We start from the raw sequence: 8,765 nt of genomic DNA, 5'->3' as shown, positions 1-8,765 counted from the left end.
TATACCCAACTATAACCAATATATACTCATCTATACCTATATATATCGACCTATACCCAACTATATTTAACTATAACCAATATATACCCTTCGATACCATATACACCCATCTATACTCATCTATAACCAATATATACTCATCTACACCTATACATATCGACCTATACCCAACTATACTCAACAATAACCAACTTACACTCATCTACACCCATACGTATCGACCTATACCCAACTATACTCAACTATAACCAATATATACCCTTCAATACCATATACACCCATCTATACTCATCTACAACCAAAGTGTACCTATCTATACCCATACATACCCACATATACGCATTTATAACAATAAATACCCATCTACACCCATAAATACGCACATATACCTAATTATATGCATCAATACCCATACATGTCCACATATACCAAACTATACTCATCATTTACCATTCTATATCAATTTATACCAATATATACCCATCTGTGCCCGAGCATACCAATCTATACCCAACTATACTAATCTATACCCAGCCATATTTATATCTACTAAACTATACTCACCAATATATACAACCAATATATAATATCTATAACCAATATATACCATCTGTAACCATGATTTACCCATATATATCCATACATACCAATCTAAACCATCTATATCCATACTCACTCCTATCTGCTAATATCACTAATAGCTGTAGGTGGTTATGCAGTTGGGGTGTATATGAGGGTTACTGAAGGTTATATCTGTCAGGTGTATTATATATATGGTGTGTGATGGAGGGGTATCACATACCACCCCGTGCACCTGACAGACACAGATACCACAGATACCACTCAGATACCTCAGATACCACCCTGCACCACATACCAGGGGTCATCATGTCCATGTTAATGGATGTTTATGTTTCTGCACCTCTTTACCCGAGGTTCTCTTTAAGGTCGTGCAGGTCAGAGGTCACGCAGGATTCTCACGGGGTCACAGAGGGGTCGCCGTGGTAATATCTGACCCCTGGCCCCGCCCCCTGATCTCAGGTCCCCCGCTGGCGGTAAGCTGAGCTGCTTCCTGTCCACGAACATGCTGTTCCCTTACCCACGATTCACTGCCAAAACCGGAGGGGGGGACCACCGACACCTGCTAAACCACCTGCTAACCACACACACACACACACACTCACACATACTGAAAACAACTTTCAAAAGGGAATGCCTACTTGAACTGATTTGGAGTCCACGAATATGGACACCAATACAGGCCAGTATATATATATATATTTTGCTATTTATTGGTTTATGTTTGACATTTCTCCCAAATTCCAAATAAAATATTCTCATTTAGAGCATTTATTTGCAGAAAATGAGAAATGGCTTAAAAAAAAAAAAAAAAAAAAAAAAAAGATGCAGAACTTTCAGACCTCAAATAATGCAAAGAAAACAAGTTCATATTCATAAAGTTTTAAGAGTTCAGAAATAATCAATATTTGGTGGAATAATCCTTGGTGGTTTTTAATCACAGTTTTAGTTTTCATGCATCTTGGCATCATGTTCTCCTCCACCAGTCTTACACACTGCTTTTGGATAACTTTATGCTGCTTTACTCCTGGTGCAAAAATTCAAGCAGTTCAGTTTGGTTCTCTCTCTTATATATATACATTTATATATTTTCATGGGAAACAATATAGAAATGAAACTTGGATAAAATTTAGAGTAGTCAACACACAGCTTATATAGCAGTGTAGATTTACTGTCCTCTGAAAATAACTCAACACACAGATATTAATGTCTAAATATTTGCAACACAAGTGTGTACATCTTAATAAATTTTGTGCTTTGGCTACAATTCTCTCATACTGTCCACTGGATGATTAACATGGCACCTCATGGTAAAGAACTCTCTGAGGATGTGAGAAACAGAATTGTTGCTCTACATAAAGATCGTCTAGGCTATTAAAAGATTAATAACACAATAAAACTAAGATACAGTACGGTGGCCAAGACAATACAGCAGTTTTTTAACTCAGAACATTCCTCCCCAGAGTCCACCAAAGAAATTGAGTCCACGTGTTCAGTGTAATATCCAGAGATTAGCTTTAAATAATACGCGTATGAGTGCTGCCAGTATTGCTGCAGAGGTTGAGCTTAAAGGAGTGTGAGGTCAGTTCACTGCAGTGCTCAGATCATACACCCAAACTGCATCTGGAACTGTCCTAGAAGAAAGCCTCTTCTGAAGCTGATGCACAAGAAAGCCTGCAAACAGTTAAGCATGGTGGTGTTAGCATCATGGTCTGGGGCTGTATAAGTGTTTGGCTGTCAGCACTGGGAGCTGAACGATATTCTGAAGCAGAAAATATCTAGAACACCAAAACCCAAACAGGGTTCCAAGTCGAAGAGTTGTTTTTTGATTAGACTGCAGAGCAGGTGAGCAGAATAAATGACCAAAGCAAAAATTCAGCATGTCTTTTACCTTACTTCACCTGATCTTCACAAATCTGCTGATCGGATTATTCCATAACATGAGCCCCAACCCCAGGTGTGTGCTCTAAAGGACAAAATAACAGCGCAAAGAAATAATAAAGGATCAGCCAAAACATTATAAATATATTATAGAGTCATTTCATTTCTGAACTGAGTAAACATTAAAGATAAGATGTCAATACTGAAAATTATTTATTATATTATATCCATTATATCCATTTATACCAGACCAGCTTCCTGTCTGTTTAAACGCAGAGAGACCAAAATACTCTAAACTGAACTGGTCTAATTACCATTTTAACAACTTATTTTACATCAACAATAAAATCTGATTAAACCCTCATTAACAGTTTGTAGCTTTTGGGTCCATAATGCAAAAAAAAACATGGATTTTACCTTGTTTTGGCTACTGCACCTGCGCAGATCTCCATATCAATGGGAGACAGGGCTCGTTTTTAAGTGTAACCAACAAATACTTTTTGGTAATTTTTTACTAAAAATCTTAAACTGACATTAAATAATAATATACTTGCAAAAATGTTGCACTATGTTTTTAAATAAAACCATAGAAACATTTTTGGTAATTTTTAGTTAAAATCTTAAACTGAAGTTATGTAATAACAAGGTTGCCAACAAATATAAATCTAGTATTTTTTAAGTAGAAATCTTAAACTGACATTACTTAATAAGGTAGAGAAAATGTTGCACCTTATTCCTACATAAAACCAATACATTTGTTTTTTAAACTAAAAATCTTAAAATAACATTAATTAATAATACGCTTGCAAAAATGTAGCATTATGTTTCCAGTAAAAGGACAGAAACATTTTTGCTCATTTTTACTAAAATTCTTAAACTTGCATTCCTTAATAATAAGGTTGCAAAAATTTCGCAATATGTTTTTCACGTAAAACCATAGAAACATTTTGGTCATTTTTTTTTTTTACTAAAAATCCTAAAATGACATTACTTAATAATACACTTCAGTAAAATCACAGAAACATTTTTGCTCAGTTTTACAAAAAATCTTAAACTGACATTACTTAATAATGAGGTTGCAAAAACGTTGCATCATATTCTTAAGTAGAACTACCAACGTTTTTGTCCTTTTTTAAAAAATAACTAAAAATGACAGTATTAAAAATGTCACTTTGCTCCTTTATGTAAAATGTCTTTTAAATGCCTTTCTTTTAAACTTCCTTAATATTATAAGATGAACAGGAGCAGGTTAAGCAGTTAAACATCTTACAAAGCCCTATGCGGATTAGATTAGTGTTTCTCAGGGTTTCCTCTGTGTAAAATATTACACACTTCAACTCTTTAGTGATAAAACTCCTGCATCCGGACTGCAATTGAAAAAACAGGAGGATCAGTGAGTTTTTAGGCTTTAGTTTTTCTCGGTCACGTGACATCATCGCGGTGTTCAGTAGCTCCTCCATTTCCACTCGCTGTTGTGTTTTTTTAACGTGGATCTCCGTGAAAACCGTGGCGTTCCCAAAGTGTACAGTAATTACGGTGCTTGGCAGTGGACAAATATCTATTTTATTAAAGGCGAGGAGACGAAACTCAGAGATGTGCGTCCGGACAGGACTAAAATTACCGGAGGAGCACGGAGTTCAGAGAAAAACAGTAGATAATTCAGCCTGTAATTTTCTCAGAGGACGCGTTTGAACTCGAAGGATAGAGACACATTCTGGCAGGGGGCAGAATTTGGCAAAACACCTGGAAACCTGGAAAAAGGTAAATTGTGGAACTGACAGGATTCTACAGACTACAGGAGCAGGACGTACATCAGCTAATTCATAAATCAATACTTATAAATACTCTGAGAGTCAGAGGGTCAGCAGAAACCATTACTCCCAGTGCAGTGGCCTCACACACACACACACACACACACACACACACTCTTACACACACTCAGCGGATGGTTATCAGTAGTGGAGTTCCGGACAGTGGTGCTGAGAGTGTAGCGTTACTGTAAAGCTGCTCTGGCTAAAAGGCTTTATTAGCCTGGAGACGACCAGAGCCGCCAGGAGGGTGTGTTAAAAGCCTGCATCATATAACACACACACACACACACACACACACACACACATCATATATATCACACACACACACACAATTATACACAGACATACACAACTAAAGACGACTAAAAAGTGTTTCTATAGATTTAGCACTGAAATTATGAGCATAATAAAGCGAATAAACAAGCAATTACAGCTAACAAGGCTAAAATTAGCTTTTACATAAAGCTACTATACCCCACCAATTAGCATATCAGCTTGCACCAGTTACCACAGCAGCTACAAGGCTAAGGCTAATGTAGCTAACAAGTAAAACAAGCTTAAAATGCAGCAATTAGCACTGAAGCTCTGAGGCTAATGAAGCTAACGAGCAATGCTACCTTGTTATATATCAATTAGCATGAAAGCTTACAAGGCTAAAATTAGCTAGCACATAAAGCTATCATATCCCACCAATTAGCACAAGAGCTTGCATCAGTTATTACAGAAGCTACAAGGCTAAGGCTAATGTAGCTAACAAGTAAAACAAGCTTACAATGCAGCAATTAGCACTGGAGCTCTGAGGCTAATGAAGCTAACCAGCAATGCTACCTTGTAATGCACCAGTTAGCACTGAAGCTAACAAGCAATACAAGACTACATCCCATAAATTAGCACCTGAGCTACAAGGATAATGTAGCTAACAAGAAATAAAAATACAAGCTTACAATGCACCAATTAGCATTGGAGCTATAGCGCTAATGTTGCTAACAACCAACAAAAGCTTACAAATGCACCATTTATCACAGAAGCTACAAGGCTAATGTAGAGAACAGGTAATGCAACCATACAATACATCAATTAGCACTGAAACTCAAGGCTAATATAGCTTTTACATAACGCTACTATACCCTACTAATTAGCACTGGAGCTATGGGGCTAACGTTGCTAACAAGTGAAACATGCTTAAAAATGCACCCAATATCACAGGAGCTAAAAGGCTAATGTAGCTAACAAGTAAAACAAGCTCACAATGAACCAATTAGTACTGGAGCTTTGAGGCTAATGAAGCTAAAGAGCAATGCTACCTTTTAGTACACCAAATAGCACTGAAGCTAACAAGCAATACAAGACTACACCCCACATATTAGCACTGGAACTACACAAATAATGTAGCTAAAAAGAAATACAAAGTTATAATACACCAAATAGCCCTGGAACTCAAGGCTAATATAGCTTTCACAAGAGGCTACTATACCCCACCAATTAGCACTGGATCTATGGGGCTAATGTTGCTAACAGATGACAGACTTACAAATCCACCATTTATCACAGCAGCCACAAAGCTAATGCTGCTAACAAGCAAAGTCTGCTTTAAACCCATCTATCACCCACCAAGCAATTACAGCTTATGCTCCACCAGTTAGCAATGCAGGTAACAAGGCTAATATAGCTTTCACATAAAGCTATTATACCCCACCAATTAGCACTGAAGCTATGAGGCTAATGAAGCTAACTAGCCATATTTTTTTTAGTAATTTACGTATAGATCACTAAAAAACAGGGCTAGTTAGCTTCATTAGTTTACAATGCTAATTGGTGTGCTGTAAGCTTGTGTTGCTTACCGTGCACCGTGTGGCTTGATTTAGGCCATGTCAGTGTGTCTTTGCTATCATAACAACAGGAAAAGTACAAATTGCTTGGCTCAAAATGCAAAGCAAAAGTCATGCACTAATTCTCTTGATTATTCATGAACTGTGAAATAAACCAATCAGAGTGTCTCTTGCTCATCATTCTCTTTAAGAGTAGATCAGGTGAGCTCTGTCTTTGGTGGATTGCTATTGTAACGGTGCAGCTACCTGGACGTGTTCAACAAACTCTTCTCAGCAGAGGAAACTGAGCTGCTGGTTGACGCTGTGAAGGAGCTCCAGCAGCTCATTTACGGGAACAGCAATGTTATTTTATTTACTATTCTGTTTATTGTTGATGTAAAAGTTGGGTTTGTGCTGCTGTGTGTTCATGTGTGTGTAATAAGTGGGGGTGTACGCTCGGCTCGGCACAGCGCCTGTGTTACCGAGATAGCGATGAACGTCTGACTGTTGGCGTCTGTCTAGGTTGTATTCAGTCAGTGGAGCTCCTGTGTTTTCTGTTACCAAGATAAACAAGATAAAACTCCAGAAATGTACCTGAACACACCTCATTTCCAGAACACCACGCCCATCAGTGTAGATATATTCAGAAGATCTGCTGCTGTTTAAACAATGTTAAACGCTGACAGGCTGTTGTTTTAGTGGTTTATGGGGACGCTGGTCTCGTCTGATTGGCTGAGTTCCATCAACCGCTTTCCTCAGCAATCAGAACACTTAACCCAGCAGCTCTCAGAGCAGAGATAATGCAGCGAAATGGATCTGCTGGAGCCGCCCGACCCAGACACACTGTTTATAGACCCAACATACATTAACCCTCCCCTTCTTTAAATATATATATATAATATATAATTATAAACCTGATCAGAAACACTCTAACACTCACACAGGTATTAATAAACCTTAATGTCAGAATTATACTGATAATAAATAGATATTAAACTGTGATCCTGAAAACTGTATACAGCACACAAAATAACTTTAAAATATATTTTATTATTAAGCATAGTGTTTTATACATTGACCTAATTGCAAAAGTAAGATATGAAATTAAAAACATTAATAGTTATTTTTCAAGTTTTTGCTAATTCTATGCTAAAACTCAATTTTAATGATATTATTGTAACGACTCTTTATTTGACTGCCTCTCTTTATTAAAGAGTATCTAAACCCCCTGATTTTAGCTGACTCTGCCTTTACCTCAATTTTGAAAAAGGCTAAAAAAAAATGGGAAGAGTAGTCTGGGAGGGGCATGGGGTGATGTATGGGTTTAGGGGCGGGGCAGAAGATACATCTGATTGGGCTATTGATTGACTGATCTGCATATAGTGAGTCTCTGCACTAAATTACTAAAGTTACTAAAATACTAAATGTTTCAGATGATCAGGGTAATGTGTTACAGTAACAGGACTGAGTGAAACCACAACACAGGGACACAACTAAAATGTGTATTTTAAGTTGAATATTATGAATTTATTATGAAAAATATATATTTAAAGCATAGATGGAATTTGGAATCAAACAACAATGCAAAAATATATATACATCTCTGAAGGATTTTAATAATTATATTTCATGGTAAAGTTTATAGTTATAAAGTGGGCAGAATGGGATGTTATGTAATATCCTAAATAATCATACAAATACAAATAAAAATAATAATTTAAAAACTAAGTTTAGATGAACAGTGTTGTGAATGGTTTCAGAGAGACAGTGAGGTAAATATAAATATATAATATTAGAGAGAGAGAGTTTTAAATAACCAGTAGAGGACCCTCTTCCCGCAGGTAGTAAATCTGTGCTGTGTCATCGTCCATTTAAACATGAAACCCATTCCTCAAGCTTTCAGTCTAAACCCATTTACTTACTCTAAACTGCTTTAGAGACTTCCTACAGCACTGAAGCTGCAGATATTGATCCTCCTGCTGTCTCCATACATTATATACATATATATCCATATATATTCTGCTGATGTGTTCAATTTACTCCCTTATAAATAACAGTTTATAATTTTATAGTAGATTTATTCTAACAGCGAGACAGAATAATACGAAAAATCCAGAACAAAAACATTAAATAAAGGTTATAAATTATTATGTATTTGATTGGGAGAAATTAATATTTTATCCTGAAGTGATTTTGGCTTTGGCTTTACAAAAAATCTTTAAATCCTGAGGTTTTTGAGGATTTCGCTTGGCAACTCAAAGTTTGAGCTTCTCCACATATCTTTTTTTATAGGATAATGATCTGGAGACTGCCTAGGCCACTGCTTACTGCTTAAAATACACTCATTTGTTGCCTTGGCCACATGTTTTGGGTCATTGTCTTGCTGGAAGACCCATCCACAACCCATCTTCAGTCTTCTGGCTGAGGCCAGGAGGTTCTTGGGAATGGGAATGTTAACTTGCATTTCTTTTTCTATTTTCGAACACACAAACAGTGGTCAGAGCGATTGTCGTATTATACTCTGTAACCGGGGTTTTAGCACATTCAGTTTGGGTCAATTCCTGTATTTTACTTAGCACCTGGGGTCATATAGTTTCCTGGCTAGGCCACTCTTTGGATCTTTGTTGCCTTGGCCTCATGTTTTGGGTCATTGTCATGCTGGAAGGCCCATCCATGATCCATCTTC

This window comes from Astyanax mexicanus, chromosome 1, assembly GCF_023375975.1.
Source record: "Astyanax mexicanus isolate ESR-SI-001 chromosome 1, AstMex3_surface, whole genome shotgun sequence".
In the NCBI taxonomy this organism is placed as follows: domain Eukaryota; kingdom Metazoa; phylum Chordata; class Actinopteri; order Characiformes; family Acestrorhamphidae; genus Astyanax; species Astyanax mexicanus.
This window is presented reverse-complemented; position numbering follows the sequence as displayed.